This window comes from Schistocerca piceifrons, chromosome 1 (assembly GCF_021461385.2).
Source record: "Schistocerca piceifrons isolate TAMUIC-IGC-003096 chromosome 1, iqSchPice1.1, whole genome shotgun sequence".
NCBI lineage: Eukaryota > Metazoa > Arthropoda > Insecta > Orthoptera > Acrididae > Schistocerca > Schistocerca piceifrons.
In genome coordinates this window covers 492,429,047-492,449,425 of record NC_060138.1, presented here as the reverse complement: position 1 = coordinate 492,449,425, position 20,379 = coordinate 492,429,047, and the positions used below count along the sequence as shown (strand labels likewise).

Below are 20,379 nucleotides of genomic sequence, written 5' to 3'. Positions count from 1 at the left end.
CACGTGGGGCGTGAGGTCTCTACAGTACATCGATGTTGTCGCCAGTGGTCGGCGGAAGGTGCACGTGCCCGTCGACCTGGGACCGGACCGCAGCGACGCACGGATGCACGCCAAGACCGTAGGATCCTACGCAGTGCCGTAGGGGACCGCACCGCCACTTCCCAGCAAATTAGGGACACTGTTGCTCCTGGGGTATCGGCGAGGACCATTCGCAACCGTCTCCATGAAGCTGGGCTACGGTCCCGCACACCGTTAGGCCGTCTTCCGCTCACGCCCCAACATCGTGCAGCCCGCCTCCAGTGGTGTCGCGACAGGCGTGGATGGAGGGACGAATGGAGACGTGTCGTCTTCAGCGATGAGAGTCGCTTCTGCCTTGGTGCCAATGATGGTCGTATGCGTGTTTGGCGCCGTGCAGGTGAGCGCCACAATCAGGACTGCATACGACCGAGGCACACAGGGCCAACACCCGGCATCATGGTGTGGGGAGCGATCTCCTACAGTGGCCGTACACCACTGGTGATCGTCGAGGAGACACTGAATAGTGCACGGTACATCCAAACCGTCATCGAACCCATCGTTCTACCATTCCTAGACCGACAAGGGAACTTGCTGTTCCAACAGGACAATGCACGTCCGCATGTATCCCGTGCCACCCAACGTGCTCTAGAAGGTGTAAGTCAACTACCCTGGCCAGCAAGATCTCTGGATCTGTCCCCCATTGAGCATGTTTGGGACTGGATGAAGCGTTGTCTCACGCGGTCTGCACGTCCAGCACGAACGCTGGTCCAACTGAGGCGCCAGGTGGAAATGGCATGGCAAGCCGTTCTACAGGACTACATCCAGCATCTCTACGATCGTCTCCATGGGAGAATAGCAGCCTGCATTGCTGCGAAAGGTGGATATACACTGTACTAGTGCCGACATTGTGCATGCTCTGTTGCCTGTGTCTATGTGCCTGTGGTTCTGTCAGTGTGATCATGTGGTGTATCTGACCCCAGGAATGTGTCAATAAAGTTTCCCCTTCCTGGGACAATGAATTCACGGTGTTCTTATTTCAATTTCCAGGAGTGTATATACCAAATTAAAGAGTAGTTACGACAACAAAACAAAAATGGTTAAATATGCAATCCACACGCAAAGCATCAAATATATATCTTAGATAATAAACAGGTCATTAGCATCATATCAGCATAAGCAAATAAATGTTCATATGTCATCTTAATAAGTAAACATGAAGGCGCAAGCAGATAAATCACAAAGTATAACCTACATACATAATCATATCAGCACAACCAATCAGGTTACAATTATAATTTAAATAAATAAGCACAGCAGGCAGATAACAAAAAAAAAAAAAAAAAAATATGACGTCAGGAAAAATCAGTGCAGCCAAGCGATGCACATTATACATAAGTAACAACCCTGTTCATTAATCAATCATTGTCAAAATCAGTTAATGTACGCAAGCACGTCGCTTCACAAGTAAATTCATAGAACATGAAATTTAGCACAAAGTTGAATCACGTAATTGGGAGCAGCAAATTACGTCTAAAGTACGTACCTAAGTGGAAATATGTTACCTGAAAAATAAACTCAATTCAGTTACCTTTTTAGTTTATTAGTTTCTTCTTCGAAATTACATTCTTCCTGAAATTTTCTCGATAGCAAGTCCTCTTAACGTCGGACACACACAGAATTTACCTGAAGTTCTTAAACATTTTATACAACCGTATCCTGAAAAATACTGAACGTTAATAATATAATTTATCAAGTCACTATAGCTTTATACTGAATTTATTCGGAGAATTTAGATTGTGTATTTGTTTACGGCTGTCAGTGCATTCGCACTGAGCGCTCGATCAGCTGTAGGTACGCGTGACGTAGGAAGTAATTGTTTGCGGTCAACGATTGCCTTGTGCGCCGCGCAGACTTGACTGTTGCTTTGAGTATGTGCCGCCGCCGGAACACGGCGCGGTATCCTTGTATTCTCTGCGTGTTTACATGTAACTGTTAGTCTCTCAAAAGTATGTCATTCCACAAAAATTTTAACGTTCGATATATGATGTATTCCCTTAGAGCGCCGAGATTTAAGAGTTTCTACTTCGACGTGTTATCATGAGTAATTTTGCGAACTCTATATGGACCGTTATAAAGCAGAAAAAATTTGCGACACAAGCCTTTTCCTTTATGAGACAAACGATGAGACTTAATTAACACCTTTTGACCAACTGACAAGGTTTTTAAACGACCAGGACGCTTAGCTGATTTCTCTCTTGTAGCAGCCGCAGACGCAATATTTTGTAAAACAGGTTGACAACTTCAGAATGCCGCAGTTTCCGTGAAGGCGGAAAAGGAACGATTTCAGAAATGCGATTTGTCGGTGCTTTATTTTTTAATATCAATATAGGCGGTAAAGAAGTTGAATCATTAGGGAGTTCTTCAGAATGTTTTGAAAAATATGAAGATACTGATCCCACATTCTGTGATTCTGATGACAATAAAGTCGACACAATTTATTGATTTCCTTCATTCATCTCTCTGAAGCGTTAGATTGAGGGTGAAAAAGTGAAATGAAAATTGGTTTAATCTTACGACGCCGTAGAGTACGAATCCAAATTTTAGAGCGAAACTGTGATCCATTATCTGATATAACCTTATCAACATGACCCACTTCTTTAAGAAAATCTTTGATGAAAGCCTTAGATACTGAACGAGCTGTTGCTTTGCGTAAATGTGTAAAACACACATATTTTGATGTCAATTCCACTGCTACCAAAATGTACAGAAAACCATTAGTAGAACGAACCACTGGACCGAACAAATCGACTGCAGCCATCTCCTTTAATTTCGCTCGAATGATAGGAAACAACGGTGCTCTGTGAGAAATAGTTGGCGGCTTAGCCTTTTGACATAATTTGCATTTGGCAAGAACATCGAATACGTTTTTCCATATTACTAAAGTAGCAATTTTCTCGTAATTTATGAAAGCATTTTCTGGGACCAAAGTGTGCATAACTGAAATGTGTATACCAAATCAATTTATTAACTCACTCATCAGGAATACAAACTAACCAAACGGAGTTGTCGACCGATTTTCGTTTAAAAAGAATATCGTTGTGAACTAAATAATACTCTCTAATCGCTACGCTTTCCTTTCTCCTCCACTTCTCCTTAATGTCCTTCCAGATTGGATCCTTATTTTGCTCCTTAGCGATGTCCTGGAGCGAAGACGAAATAAAATTGTCAAACGCAACACCTTTAATATACATCAAACAATAATTGTTTTCTTTGCAGTCCTCCTCAGCACTTTGTTTCAAACCCATAGGTGCACGTGATAAAGCATCAGCAATAATATTTGAAGAACCCTGTATGTAAACAATACTAAAGTCAAATTCCTGTAGATACAGCGCCCACCGTGACAATCTTCCATGGGTTAATTTTGTTGACATAAGAAATTCCAGAGCTCGATGATCGGAGTAAACCTTAGTATGTCTGCCATACAAAAATATGCGAAATTTTGTGAAAGCCCATACAACAGCCAAGGCTTCAAGTTCCGTAATCGAATAATTCTCTTCTGATTTAGAGAGAACACGACTTCCAAATGCAATAGTTTTCTGTACTACAACGCCGTTTTCTTCTATCTCTTGAAATAAATGTGCACCTAGGCCTTTGTATGACGAGTCCGTCGCCAAACAAAAATCTTTAGATAAATCCGGATGTGAAAGAAGTGGAGCAGCAACTAAAGCATCACGAAGTTGTTCAAATTCTGATTGAGCTTCCTCATCCCAACACCAATTAGAATTCTTTCCAGATAGTTCACATAAACGAGGTGTGGCCAAATCGTCCAATTTAACAAAGCGTCTAAGAAAATTACAGACACCACGGAAACTACGAACATCACGTTTTGTAGTAGGAACAGCATAATTACGAATAGCATCTAGTTTCTCTGGATCAGGGAGAATACCTTCTGTAGAAATAATATGACCAAGAAATTTCACCCGAGAACGACCAAATTCAGATTTTTCCAAGTTCACTGTAATGCCAACTCTTGCAAAAATACGTACTAATGAATCCAAAATTTTGTTATGCTCACTCCGAGAACGTTTAGCAATAAGAATATCGTCAACATATGAAGTAATATTGTCACGAAGATAAACAGGTAAAATTTCGTTTGAACTACGAATGAATGCTGCAGAAGATACAGTAAGTCCAAACGGTAATTTCCGAAATTGGTAACAGTTACCAAAGGCTAAAAAGGCTGTGTATTTTCTACAATCAGGGTGGAGTTCTATTTGCCAAAAACTTGCGCGCATATCAATCGTGGATAAAACTTTAATTCCATTGAAATGTTGAAGAAGTTCATCTAAATTTTGTGGACGGTCAGTTTCAGGAATGATGATATTATTTATCTGTCTGGAATCCAGAACCAAACGAATTGACCCATCCTTTTTAAGAACGACGTGTAATGGGCTGGTATAAGGACTGACTGCTGGCTCAATAATGCCTTGATCTAGCATGTATTGAAGTTCACTCTTAACCTTGTCTCTGTATGCCAAAGGAATAGCGTACGTTTTTCCTCGAAATGGTGTGCGTTCTTTTACTTTAAATAAATATTGTAAGCCTTGTATAGTTCCTGTGTGATGACTAAATACTGTAGCATGTGAAGTCAAAATTTGGTGCAGTTCTTCTCTTGCAACGCCATCTGGCACTTCAGCTTTCTTAACCTTTTCATTAATTAATTCTTCGCTATTAATTATATCATCCATCCCGTCTCTGTATCTATTGTCGTTGTCATGAATGAACACATTGTCGTCATAATACTCTGCGAAAACATCAGAAGTAAAAAACCTTAAACATTTTGTCTCTGATTCAGATTTTGTTAAACACTCGAAAAATTTCAAACATTTCGGCATTCCGGCAACAGTCAAATTCACACTTCCTTCTTTAAAGTTTAAAATTGCCTTATGTGTGCTAAGAAACTCCATACCTAATATAATTTGTGTATTGAGTAATGGAACAATAATAAAATTAGCAGAAAATTCGTATCCTTGACAAACGAAATTTAAGTTGGTCTGTTGTTTGACTTCCACACTTTTTCCAGAAATAGCTCCTCGAATTGTAGTTTTTGAAACAGGTAACACAGGACAAGCAATAGTTCTTACACATATACGAAAAACTGATTCACTAATAACATTCAATGGGCTCCCAGAATCTAAAACTGCAGTGAACTTATTCTTACCCACACATACTTCAATAACAGGATGTAAAAATGCATCTACATTATTTTCCTTTTCGTCTAGCAAAATGTCTCTCATGTCTTCCAGGCGTACGTAGTGTAAAGTCGTAGTGTCATTACCTTCTGAACCGTCTGTGTTGCTGCCAGAAGCCGAAGCTACAAGTATTGTCGATTGCTTGCGTCACGTCTTTGATTATTCGCGTCATTTCGCGGATCAATTTCTACGATTTGCACTTGTCTCTCGGAATTTCTGTCACACGGAGGATGCCAATTAGGTCCCTCCTGTCTGTTAGATGTAAATTCTTGGTTGTGTCTGTTATAAAAATTTCTATTATCCTGTCTATCTGCAAGACTGCTTCTTGTGTAATTTCGACTGTCACTTCTGAAATTATTGTTGTATCTACTACCCTGGTTATTTCTGTAGTAAGAATTTCTATTACTGTATGAATAATTTCTGTCTTGATGATACCGATTACTGTTTCCGTATGATTGATCATTCCGGTAGGAATTTCCGATATTATAATTGTCTGTGTAATTTCTGTTAGAACGTCTGTTATTGTCATAAGGCTGGTATCTATTGTGCTGTCTGTTTCGTCTGTCATTCTCAAAGTTACCCATATAACGTCCGTTCCGATCATTATCCCTTCTCTCTGAAAATCTATTGTGATTACCGTTACTGAAAAATTTACAAGAAGTCCCGTCGTCGTTGTCATACTCAAGTTCTTGTAGCAAAGTCTTAAAAGTCTCAATGTCGTCTTTACATCTTCCAGCTAAAGCAATTTGTCTTATGGATTGTGGCAGCTTAGCTAAACAAATGCGAATTAATTCAGTCGGGCTATAAGGGCTGGAAAGGAACTGATTCTTTCGAATCATGTCTTCAAAGTATTCTGCTGGCGTGCGGAACTCAGACTGTTTAAAATTACGCTGCATAATAAGACTATGTTTGACTCTGTCTTGCGTGTTTTCGGACCAATATGCCGATAGAAAAGCATGATAAAAATCATTTAGATTATTACAATCTCTAATAAGTGCTCGCATCCGCGTCGCCGGTTCGTTTTCTAAATATCCACACATAAGTTCCAGTTTGTGACTTAGTGGCCAATTTGGTGGAAGTGCGTACATAAATTGATCTAACCATGAACATGGATGTATGTCATTCTTAGAATTGCGAAAGATCTTAAATTTCCGAACAGTCAAGAAGTATTTATAGTCAAAGTTTTCTCCTCGTGGCGACAAAGACCTACCGCGTCTGTCCCAGTCCCAATGTCGATTATTGTCAAGTTCGCGCGCCTGGCGCTCTCGTGTTGCATCTCGTAAATGAAACAAATTATTTTCTTCAAAACCCGCTGCTATCTGTGATTCTAACTTTCTTCTACTGTCCTTTCCTACGATTTCGCTTTCTATTTGTTTGACTTGCTTTCGTAATGCCTCAAATTCCCTTTTGACGCGTTCATTAAATTTTCCCTGATTTTCAACATGCTTATTTATGTTCTGGTACTCTTCGGTTTCTGCAAACGGCAATGGAGCTGTATCATCTGAATCTCTGTCCCCATTTAAACTAAGACTTGACAGTTTATCTGAAATCTCCTCAACTCTTTCCGATAAGTCACCTATTTTTTCTTTCTGTTTATTTACGTCTTCCGTAAGTGTCGCGACTCGGGTTTCAGTATTGACACATTTAGTAGTCAACTGTTCATACTGTTGTGTTAGGTTATTTATTCTGTCATTTGGTACGGATTCCTCGATTGTTTCAAATATTTCTTCCTTGTCGTGTGCACGTTGTAAATTTAACTCTGAAAATTTTTGTACTATCACGCGATCTCTTTCTTCCTGTTCTCTATCCTGTTCCTTTTGTCTGATTTCTATTGAAATTAATCTATTATTGTGAGCATTCAAAATCGGTTGTACTTCTTCTCTAATTTCTTTCTTTAATTCATCTTTCATGGTTTTGAAGCATGTCCCTATCCGTGAGTCTAACCGTGTTTCCATTGTTCCCATATCAGTTTCTAACCGTGTTGCCAAAGTTCCCATTTCTGTTTTTAATTCAGATCCTAACTGTGATCCAAGTGAGTCTAACCGTGTTTCCAATGTTCCCATCTCAGTTTTAATTGTTCCTATTTGTGAGTCTAACCGTGTTGCCAAAGTTCCCAACTCTGTTTTTAATTCAGATCCTAACTGTGTTTCCATTGTTTCCATATCAATTTTAATTGTTCCTATCTCTGTTTTAATTGTTCCTATTTGTGATCCCAGTGAGTCTAACTGTGTTTCCATTGTTCCCATACCAGTTGTAATTGTTCCTATTTGTGATCACAAATTTAATATTGCACTCATCAACTGCTCCATATTAACTGGTTCGAAACTCTTTTCACCCCTAACGTTTCCCGCAAAATTAACTTCTTTCGTCATAACTGTAAAGCTATCTTTGTTCGATACTATTCCAAAATCTTCTGTCGTTAATCTCGTATTCTGAAAATTTTTTGATTGTGAAAAATTTTGAACTGTTTCCGGACTATTTTCCCGACTTATTAAATTGTTTTCCACTTCATTATTCATCATCCTGTTCTCGTGTGTTGGCGAGTTCGCCATGTCAACAATTTCGTTATTCTGACTATCCATCATTTTTGCCTTTTTCATCGATTGCGTAATCATTTACAAAACATACAAAACTCGTCACTATACGAAAATTACACACAACAATACCATTCACACGAAATGCTTCCCGACAAACACGCCTAACGAACAATTAAAACCTTCACAATTGCACAAAATTGTCAAACCCGTATACAAGACAACAAAAATTAAATTCTGCAAAAAATACCATTAGAAGAATGACAATTACTAAATCTACACATGAAATATAGACTACAATTACTAAACTACAAATTACTACAACAATACTACTGTCTGCTATTTTTACAATCAGAATAATTCCAAGGGACGATCCGAAGCAGCGGTCGCCACGTGCATGGGGCCTTAATTATCTAGAATGCAAATACTTTTAATTTTCAGTCGCTGTATGTCCGATTACGAAGTCTCGTAAACGGTTGGCCCTGACTAGTAATAGTACGCAATCTGACTGCATAGAACAACAACAAAAAATGAAACGAAATTTCCGTTAACACAATTAATTAATTAAGTCCCCAGCAACTATAAAACCTAGGAAACAACAAAACACAAGTGTAGCTGTTCTGTGTGTGGAAGTGTGATTCAACGTACACATCTGGCACGGTTCTTCCTCAATAAGACCAGATATTTTAAACACCATTTATACTGAATTAATTAAAAAAAATAAACAGAAATACTATAATTGCACATAGAAACCAGAAATACAGTCTAATACAAGAACACGAGCCAGATGCTTTGCTGACTGAACCTGTGACCAAGAAGCATTATTGTTTAAGACATTGAAATAATAAAAAAAAGGAATTTTTTTACCTTCATATATACTGACGAAAAGCACACTCTATTCATTACAGCATCCCCAATCCAACAATATCTGGTGTCTAGCCCATCAAAACGATAAGACAACTTCCGAACAAGCACTCTCCATGGGAACTTCTCAACAACGACTCACCACTGCTACATCTCAACAAGCACTGCCTACTGCTACATCTCAATAAGCACTGCCAGTGGAGGCGGCGGAATAAAACTCTTTGGCGCAATCTCTGGCGCTGTGGCTCAGTGTAGCCACCTTTCAATATCCAAAAGATTATTGTAAGTTCTGTTCTCAGATGACGAGTGTGGCACAGCATAGGGAGACGTAGCAGTCCGCATCAAACTGGTCAAAAGTCTGGTGACAAAAAAATAGAGCATATGAAGCTGGTATCTGTACAGATACCATTGGTGATCTTGCAGCTCTCGAAGAATGAAATTACAATGAAATCAGACCTTCAGCTGCATACAGGCGTTGATAAACATCAACGGGGACAGTTGCAAAATGTGTGCCACGATCGGGACTCGAACCCGGGACCTCCTGCTTACATGGGTGACGCTTTACTATTTTTTTTTTGTTGATCTTATTTTGTTTGTTATACTTTTGTTACAGTTGTTCGGGGCGGACGTCCTATGACGTACATTTAAATTCTTCGTTGATCCATTCACGCAGTTTTTTTATTCCAGAGGGCAGCTAACCCTCTGACCGAACACGCTGAGCTACCGTGCCGGCCACTGAGCCACCGAGGACACAGACGATAGTGCAACTGCAGGGACTTATATCTGGCACGCTCTGCGTGAGCCCACACTTTCCAACGTTCTGTCCACACACTACATTTATAGTGCTGCTGCCCACCATACTCGTTGGCTAAGTCGGATAGAGCGTCTGCTATTCAAGCAGGAGGTCCCAGGTTCGAGTCCTGGTAGGGGCACACACTCTTCAACTGCCCCCGTTGATACTTTTAAACGCCTCTAAGCAGCTAAAGGTTTGATTTAATTTTAATTTAAAAAAAATATATTGTTCCAGTGGATCTCAATAATGCGATCTATAACACTTAGAAATAGTGAAAGATGTCAACAGACTGTAACAAAGGTGTCCGTATTTGGAACTGTTACGACCCCACTTCTGGCAAGAAATAATACGAAATCTTTTTGTTTTATCGGATTTTCTGATGTTATTATATGTGGTGTATAGTGTTGGAAACTTTTTTCATTTGACGACTTAGTTTTTCGCGACGATATTATTGTATACATCTTTCACGGCTTTCCTGTCGCGTTAAATTTTAGTGTAATCTCAAGATTTTGATGGCTATATCCATCGTCATCCTCAGAAGTCATTTATAGGCCTTGCTGTACTTTACTTGATTGGCCGAACTGTAGCATGGCGACTGGGGATGGGAAAAATCGATCAGTCAATTTTTTTTAGTTTATAGTTTAGGTTTTTTAGCTCTGAATAACATTTTCCAGTATTTGTTAGGTTGTAAAAGGCGCATTTTATTTCTTACTAATAACCGAGTGGAAAAACGAAAAATCAGTTAGCTATGGCCGCAATACTAAAATTTTCATTTTTAAATAAACCTTTTCAAAAAAGAGGTAATTGTTATTCGTAAAGAGTGCATTAGTTTGAAATATTTTGTTATTGTAGAAAATGGGAACAGCAATTAGCGCTATTTTAATAAAAACGCTAACAGAAACGAGCAAGACAGGGCATAAGAATTGGTACAGCGTTGCTGAGACAGCAGTGTCCCTGTTGCCTTGGGCCGTAGCTCTTGTATGCAGCGTGTAAGACTTGCCCCTACCTGGTTTATATGGTGTTTCTGGCTGTCGTCGCCGGACATCCGATATATTACCAACCAAAGTCTGGAGTATTTTTACGAAATGGCGTAGCAATGAAGTACAATGCTTCATTTGCTTTAAAATATCAAAGATTTATCTGTCATTTCTGTGGAATAACGAAATAGGAAGGAAAGTATGGTGACAATAATAAATTAAAAACTTGACAATAATTCAGTTTCAGTATATAATAATCGCAGCAAGTGCTGCTGTGACTATATAATATGCCTTTATCTCCTTGCAGTCCTTGTAAACGGGCAAATTAATACGTAAAAGAGAGTTTTCATCCTGGAGCATTGACTATTCGTAATGCCCAAATAATGGTATCAGCCTTAATTACAACATGATTTTTGAGCAGTGTGTCAAGAAAATTAGAACCAGTAAAAGAATAATACTGTTTTTTTGTAGTCTTAAATCACTTATTTTTCGAGAAAAGCAGCGAACGCACTAAGCTTTCTTTTATTTGCCTATTTAATACAATATTTTCATTCTGCATGTCTTGAAACTGAATGAGTCAAATGTTTTAATCTTTGTTCGATTTCTACGTTTATTACATGAAATAATATGAATAAAAGAAAGAAAACCGGTTATATCAGAAACCGGTTATTTTGAGCGGTTTTAATATCAGGTTAAAATGGCATGGACAAAAACGATTAACCGATAACCGCCATCTCTAATGGAGGCAGGGCCTGCAAGTAACTCCTGATGACAAAGAAGGAAGTCATCGGAAACCTGAGATTGCTTACAAATATGCCGTGACAAGAACTTCGACAACCATTTATCCCGTTATCTTACGTCACCTCTAACCGTGTGCCGTATCATCTTGTAAATGCTCATAACGTATTAAAGGACATTTACGTACGATGGTGTGCAGCCTACGACCATAGTGTCTGTTAAGTGCTACCGTCCCTTCCCTATTACAGAAGTGAAAAGTCGCTGCATTCAAGACTTCACTGAGTAAGATTTCTGAAAGTGCACTATTGATCTGAATAAATATTAGTGTATTGTTTCTTTCTTTATCTCTCTTGCGCTGCGAATGTTCCTACTATTTTCTGCTTGACCGACATAATTTGGAAGTTTATTTCTGATAAGAGAGTAAATGTTAGATGCTGCCTGAAGTTTGTTTTCCTTGGTTAGAGTTCTTGCGATGAGTTCCTTGCTTCCATTATCGTCGCTAGTAATACTTTCTGAGCGACAGAGCACGTTATATTCCAGGCGAACAGTACAATCAGGTGTACCAATAAGCTGATTTCTCTGTTATTTTTCACCTTTTTTTGTATGGGCTACGTAAACATGGAGGCTGCAGGCTGTCTTGCAGAGCACGTTATTCTCATCTGGAGTAGCGATTTGGAGTTACCTCTTGAGTAAAGAGGAGCTCTGATTAGGGAACAGGACTCACGTTCAGAAGGAATGAAGATGAAATCTCCAACCAACCACCTGGAATTCGGCTTCCCGTAGCTTCCTCCGGTCAGTTAAGGTTAATTCTGAGATAGTTCCTTTAGAAGGACCTTAACCATCCTAGTTGAGAGTTTAATCTTCAATAGACTCTGCTCCTTCCTTCCCAAGTTACACTACTGGCCGTTACAATTGCTATACCAAGAAGAAATACAGATGATAAACGGGTATTCATTGGACAAATATATTATACTAGAACTGACATGTGATTACATTTCCACGCAATTTGGGTTCATAGATCCTGAGAAATCAGTACCCAGAAAAAACACCTCTGGCCCTAATAGCGGCCTTGATACGCCTGGGTATTGAGTCAAACAGGGCTTGGATGGCGTGTACAGGTACAGCTGCCCATGCAGCTTCAACACGATACCACAGTTCAAGAGTAATGTCTGGCGTATTGTGAAGTTGCTCGGCCACCATTGACCAGATGTTTTCAGTTGGTGAGAGATCTGGAGAATGTGCTGGCCAGGGCAGCAGTCTAACATTTTCTGTATCCAGAAAGGCCCGTACAGGACCTGCAACATGCGGTCGTGCATTATCCCGCTGAAATGTAGGGTTTCGCAGGGATCGAATGAACGGTAGAGTCACGGGTCGTAACACATCTGAAATGTAACGTCCACTGTTCAAAGTGCCGTCAATGCGAACAAGAGGTGACCAAGACGTGTAACCAATCGCAACCCATACCATCACGCCGGGTGATACGCCAGTATGGCGATGACGAATACACGCTTCCAATGTGCGTTCATCGCGATGATGCCAAACACGGATGCGACCATCATGATGCTGTAAACAGAACCTGGATTCATCAGAAAACATTTCGTTTGCCATTCGTGCACCCAGGTTCGTCGTTGAGTACACCATCGTCGGTGCTCCTGTCTGTGATGCTGCGTCAAGGGTAACCGCAGCCATGGTCTCCGAGCTGATAGTCCATGCTTCTGCAAACGTCGTCGATCTATTCGTGCAGATCGTTGTTGTCTTGCTAACGTCCCGATTTGTTGACTCAGGGATCGAGACGTGGCTGCACTATCCGTTACAGCTATCTGGATAAGATGCCTGTCATCTCGACCGCTAGTTCTCCTTACACGAGGCATCACAACAACGTTTCACCAGCCAAGGCCGGTCAACTGGTGTTTGTGTATGAGAAATCGGTTGGAAGCTTCCCTCGTGTCAGCACGTTGTAGGTGTCGCCACCTGCGACAACCTTGTGTGAATGCGCTGAAAAGCTAATTATTTGCATATCACAGCATCTTCTTCCTGTCGGTTAAATTTCGCGACTGTAGCACGTCATCTTCGTGGTGTAGGAATTTTAATGGCCAGTAGTGTACTTCTGTGGTGTCGTGTATCGATATCACCCCATGGGGGTCTCATAGTTGACAATGGCAATAAAAGTTTCCACCAGACGCCTAGAGCTGAGATACAGGATCCAGCGGACCCAATGGTGCACGGCTGTTGAGCCATGTCTCCAGTGGCTCCGTATCACGAGCGCCCTCTGCCGCTACGATATAAGACAGTCGGCGGCAGCCACACGGCCCATTTGCAACGAGGTGCAGCCCAGACGCAACGGAGTCGTCACTGAGATGCAGCCCAGTCACTGTCGCTCATGCAATAGTTAAAAGACCCTCTCCCTAGAATGCTCTTATTCCCATTGTATTAACTGGACTTTACTGCTGCACGTTCTTTTATAAAGAGTCTTTGTACACGTGGAAAAACTTACAAGTTACGTAAAGCTCCTGCTTACAATATTTAGTCATTCGCTAATTATTTCTGCTCCTGCCGGCTTTCCTACGACGATAATTACTGCACCACTCTGTAGCCCATCTCGTCTTACCATTGAGTAGAGAGTAGTACATAATAATGTCTACAGAAATCATGTGTCCTGATTTCCGTCGTTTGCTAAATTTATTCCAGGCAGATAATGAAACGGGTTTTCAACAAGTGCAAGGAAGCCGCCGGAGTGGCAGCGCGGTTTCAGGCGTCATGTCACGGATTGTGTGGCCCCTCCCGCCGGGCGTTCGAGTCTTCCCTCGGTCATGGGTGTGTGTGTGTTGCTCTTACCATAAGTTAGCTTAAGTAGTGTGTAAGTATAGGGACCGATGACCTCAGCAGTTTGGACCCTTAGGAATTCACACGCAAGTGCAAAAAGCTAACATTCTTTTTCATGTTCGGTAGCTGATGTCACACTGTCCAGGATGATCCAACCTTGTAGCAATGGAATTTTTTTACGTTTCTGGTGCGTGTGTATGGATGTTTCGTTAAAAAAATATACACACGTGGCATCCCAGGAATAATGGTAAATATCCAGGGTTTCCCAAGAGAACACTCATTTGAAGCAAAAAACCTCATGTGGACATATACCGTATTCCAAACAGTTTCCGAAACAGAACACATTTCATGTTTTTTTTTTTGTTTTTTTTTTTTTTTTTTTTTTTGAGCTAGTAGCGCGCAGGTATGTGACTTCCCGGCGCAACCTCTGTGACGTTAAATTTTAGCCCAAAAAACTTCGCTGCTTTCGTTCTTTTTGGTGATTATGTATTTTTGCCATTAAACTAACACGCTGGACTCGCAGTAGACCATGATGTGCTGTGAGCGAAGCTGCGCGAGAGTTGAGAGTGTATCAGAAGCGTTGGCTTACTGTGTAGACACGCTGACTAAAATACCACACATGTAGAGAGGAGTTTGCAGATGCGATGTATGGTTACGGCTTCTGCGATGGTACTGCTTTTACTGCTGTCGAATAATAGTGCCGGCGCTTTCCGACATGTCGAATTCCTTATCGTAGATTATTAATCACACCTTCCAGCACACTGGGTGAAACAGATTTTCTTCCAAACTCCCGTTTTTATTCTGAACACGTGCAGGAACGGCAACACATTATTGAAATGTTGCAGCGTAGTCCTGCTACCAGCACACGGCGACTTTCTGCACTTCTCAATGTCCCACGAGGTTATGTATTGCGAACTTTACATGCATCGAGTCCACAAATCTTCACATTCGGACAATTACACACGAGTTGAATTTTGTCACTGCTTAAATGGCATATGACATTTGCTTCCATTAATGCTGTTCAGTTATGAAGACAAGTTTACACAGTACAGAAACAACGATTAATAACCGTCAGCGGTTGCAGGGAAGTCCACAATCTACACTGGAAACCAATTTTGGTTTTCGATCAATATTTGATGCAGCACGAACGGTAATATGTTGATAGATGCAGTCATTTTAGAAGAGCTAATGACAAGACACAGTAACTGCATTTTTTGGAAAATCCGTTTGTTGAACATTTTGAGGAGTTCCTGTGGTCACGCGTCGTTATAATTAGACCTTCGCTACTTGTGCCAGTGTAGGCGTAAAACTATTTACCCTATGGGTACCCACCTTTGTAGGAACGATGGACAGACTGCGCACTGTAGGATTTGCTTTGTTATTATACCAGTGCCATGACTTTTCGTTAGGCGTCCGTATTGGTACAGCGCCGTAGGGTTGCAAACAGGCATCAGTCTGAATTATGGTTGCAGACAGTCAACGTGGGTCTGGATGAGGTAAGCAGAGCTTTGTTCGGAAATCTGTTTCACCAAAACAACAGCAATGTTCTAGCGTTGGAAAAGCGCTGCCAAAACTGGCTCCAATAGTTGTGAAATGGTATCTGTAGAGCGGTTCCAGTCTGTAGTAGAAGCAGGCGGTCGTCACATTGAGCGATGTCTGTAACCTGTAACGTAAACATAGCACACAAATAACAAGTGTCGCCTTCTAAAGTGGATATTAAAATGTGTGTCTTTCAATCGTTTTCTCCATTTCTCTTCAGCGTGTCCTTAGAAATGTAGGTACTCCGATAATGAACAGCTCAGCAGGCAGTTCAGTTGAAGAGGAATGGGCATTTTTAAAAAGAAATGTCACCGAAGTTGGAAAGAATACCGTAGGTACAACAAAGGTAACTGCGAACAAATCATGGGTAATACAAAAAATACTTCAGCTGATCGACGAAAGAAGGAAGTATATAAATGTTCGGAGGAACTCAGTTATACAAAAATACAAGTTACTTAGGAACGAAATAAATAAGAACTGCTAGGAAGCTAAGGCAAAATGACTGCATGAAAAAGTGAACTAATCGAAAAAGAAATCACTGTCGACAGGACGGATTCAGGATACAGGAAAGTCAAAATAGTCTTCGGTGAGATTAAAATATTAAGAGATGGATGGGAACTCCATTGTTAAACGCAGACTAGAGTGGATAGGTGGCAAGAGTACATTGAAGGCCTCTACGATGGGGATGACTTGTCTGAAGACGTGATAGAAGAAGAAAGAGGAGTCGTTAGAGAACAGATAGGGTATCCAGTATTAAAATCAGAATTTAAAAGAGTTTTGGACGACCTAAGATCCAAAACGCAGAAAGGGTATGTAACATTCAATCGGAATTTTTAAAATCCTTAACGGAAGTGGCAACAAAACTACTATGCACGTTGATGTGTAGAATGTATGAGACTGGCGACATAACATCGAACGTTCGTAAAAACATCATCCACACAATTCCGAAGATAGCAAGATTCTACAGGTGCGAGATTTATCGCACAATCAGCTTACTAGCTCATGCATCCAAGTTGCTGAAAAGAATAATATGGAGAAGAATGAAAAGCAAAACTGAGAATCTGTTAGATGAAGATCAATTAAACTTTAGGAAAAGTAAAGTCACCAGAGAGGCAGTTCTGATATTGCGGTTGGTGATGGAAGCAAGACTGAAGAAAAATCAAGGCATGTTCATAGAATTTGTCGCCCTTGAGATTATGATGCCGAATATGGTTCGATGAACCCTCTGCCAGGCACTTAGGTGTGAATTGCAGAGTAACCATGCAGATGTAGATGTAGATGGCACTCGTCAACTCATCGATGTTCGCATAACAGTCACTGGATCCCTTTCAACGAGAGCAACAGTATCGTGAAATCAATAGATGATGATCCTGCCACAGTCGAACTGTGCTGTTGGACGTTTGTCCTCCTTACACAATTTTCTCAAATACAACCGAAATTTAAATGCGATTTCTGAATGAGATACCTGCCGTGTGATCTTTCCTTATATGCAGAATGTAAATAACATTATTCCATATTTTTGAGATTTGTAAGGTTGTTACATTACGAGAAGTGACAGTTTTATTTGTGATACACTGCCCTACATAAGTTCGGAAACATCATACTGCCACCTAAACGGAGCAATATTTGAGTGATGTACGTGAGCTATTGGTTACAATACTGAACAGTATGCTCAAATGACAATTTATAATGGGGCAGTATTGCATAGAGAAGCATTGTATACGGATATATGTGTTGGTACTGCTCAGATTTATATAAACTCACTTTATCTGTCCAAACAGTTCTGCTAAACAGTACCCGGCGTGACTGTGTCGAGGTACATTGTTTACAGTGCTGTTTGTACGAAGGTAAGACACGTCGAGAAAGAAGGTAGTACACACATAGGGGACTCAAAGGGCTCTGAGCACTATGGGACTCAACTGCTGTGGTCATTAGTCCCCTAGAACGTGGAACTACTTAAACCTAACTTACCTAAGGACATCACACACACCCATGCCCGAGGCAGGATTCGAACCTGCGACCGTAGCAGCAGCGCGGCTCCGGACTGGAGCGCCTAGAACCGCACGGCCACCACGGCCGGCTACACACATAGAAATCAGCTGAAAATAGCTCTGCCAGATTCCTTAATGATTCACGGGTAAAGGTAATCACTTTGCACCAAGAAGACAATAGCGTTCGACAAGTAGTAAAGAAATTGAAAATCTATTCAAATTAATAATATTAATAATAATGGTTATAAAATATCCAACATTCCACATAACACCTTCACTTTATGTTTTTTACTTCTTTTTCCTTTCTAGAAATTCTTACCCCCAAGCTATGCATAGCACAGTACTAACACCTCTTCCTCTTTCTGAACTCAACGTCTCACTCATTATGGAGGGATGCTGACTCAGTTTTTCAGGATAGCAAATCGGAAGTTGGGGTACAGAAAATGGCCCGGAGATCACCAGTGTGTATGTGTGTATGTGTGTGTGTGTGTGTGTGTGTGTGTGTGTGTGTGTGTGTAGTGAGTGAAGTGTTATGAAACAATGTGTGTATAGTGTTTGCAGTGACTGAAAGTGAGATATGAGTGAGCAGTGTGGCATTATATTATTTAATAAGTTATTTGATAAAAATGTTGTATACCAGGAGTAAATCTAATGATTGTCTCTAACTATAAGTCTGTAAATAAATGTGTACACGAATTAGCTTATTTTATATTGATCTAAATTTGTAAATACTTTGACATGTCCTATATCCTTGTAAAAAGAGATCTACGAATGAATAAAGCTACTACTACTACTACTACTACTACTTCTATGTCCGTTAGCGGAGCTGCCAAAACCACACACCTGTTTCGAAATACAGTCTCCTAAGATGATCGACCTCGCTCAGGAGCACCCAGGAAAATATCAGAACGCCAGGAGAAGTATTTGTTAGTGACCAGTTAACGTAACAGATTCAAAATTGTCAGGGAATTGACTGCCGAACTAAACACAACTAGGGATACACCAGTGTGAGAGCCAACAGTGAGACGGCATCTATCAGAGAACAACCTCCTGAGTTATGTAACAGCAAGGAAACCACTGAGGCGCCCTGTTAGTAACAGGGAGAGTCTTCAGTGGTCGTCGACACACCGACGTTGGAAGGAGGTGAAAGGGAAAGAGTCTTATTCACTGATGAATACAAGTTCGAAGATTTGGAAGTAAACGCCGTCAATTCGGACACCGTTTACACCATTAACGCTTTCATCCTCGATGCGTAATTACAACTGTGAAGTATTGGGGAGGGGGGGGGGGAGGGGGATCTGTGATGGTATGGGGATCTTCTGGAGGAAATAAAATCGGAGATTTGATGAAGCTACATGGAAAAATGAACGAAAAGGATTATAATGCCATTCTCCAGCGACATGTCCAGGCATCCGGTTTGCATCCGATTGGGAAAAAGTTTGACTTGCAGCGAGACAACTACTCGTAACATACATCTCACTTGTGTCAGAACTAAGTGAAGTCTCCAAAAATTCACAAAATTTTGAAGAACATGGATTGGCCTCACCAGTACCGTGATTGTAACCCAATGGAGCTGCTATGAGATGAATTGGACAGGAGAATCCAAAAGCTGGAAGTCATGAATGGGATATACTTTTGGGAAGTTCTGAAGCAAAAATGGAGACTAATTCCAACTGAAATTCTGGCAAAATTGACCCTTCGCTTGCCGAGAGTATGCAAGACAGTGATTTAAGTAAAGGGCGGCTATTTTGAGGAATCTAAAGTTTAATAGCTGCACTTACATATGATATGTATTGTTTGAAATCAGAAAACCTTTAGAAAACAAGAAAATGCAATTTTCTAATGTATTTCCTTTCCATTTCCATAACCACTTGGTGTTTCCAAACATATGGATGGAATATGAAACTTCTTGGCAGATTAGAACTGTGTGCCGCACCGAGACTCGAACTCGGGACCTTTGCCTTTCGCGGGCAAGTGCTCTACCAACTTTTCCTTTTTTTTCTCTCATTTTGTTCGCTTTTGTTCATTGCATCTGCTCGAGGCGGACGTCGTAAGACATCCATTTATGTTCGTTGGTGATCGATTGACTCAGTTTTTTTATTACAGAAGGCACGTAACCTTCTGACCGAAAACGCTGAGCTACCGTGCCGGCCTCATTTTGTTCGTTTCCGTTCGTTGTATCTACTCGGAGCGGACGTCGAAAGACACCCGTTTTAGTTCGTTGTTCATCCATTAACTCAGTTTTTTTTTATTACAGAGGGAAGCTAACCCTCTGACCGAACACGCTGAGCTACCGTGCCGGAACCAACTGAGCTACCCAAGCACACCCAGTCCTCACAGCTTTACTTCTGCCAGTACCTCGTCTCCTACCTTCCAAACTTAACAGAAGCTCTCCTGGTTCGCAGGAGAGCTTCTGTTAAGTTTGGAAGGTAGGAGACGAGATACTGTCAGAAGAAAAGCTGTGGGGACGCGCCGTGAGTCGTGCTTGGATAGCTCAGTTGGTAGAGCACTTGCCCGCGAAAGGCAAAGGTCCCGAGTTCGAGTCTCGGTCCGGCACACAGTTTTAATCTGCCAGGAAGTTTCATACCAGCGCACACTCCGCTGCAGAGTGAAAATCTTATTCTGGATATGGATGGAAGTTCATTTACCACCGTAAACACTTTTTGTGAGTACAGCACTCTGTACGTGAGTACAGTACTCTGGATTCCAAAGTTCACATTATTGTCAAGAAGTAGTCAGTCTGCGTGAGAAAGAGTTTGGTGTCAAGTGTCGCCTGGCGTAGACGCTTTGCAGGCGGGGAGACCTGACTTCGAAATGCTGTTGCAGCAGCTTGGCATACAATACAGAAGA

General features: G+C 41.0%; 1 non-coding gene across 1 annotated transcript; it reads left to right on the top strand.

The window, feature by feature from the left end:
* Nucleotides 1-20,011: 20,011 nt before the first annotated feature.
* Nucleotides 20,012-20,086, top strand: Trnas-cga. The gene has a single exon. It is a non-coding gene; the product is annotated as a tRNA-Ser (tRNA).
* Nucleotides 20,087-20,379: the final 293 nt, after the last annotated feature.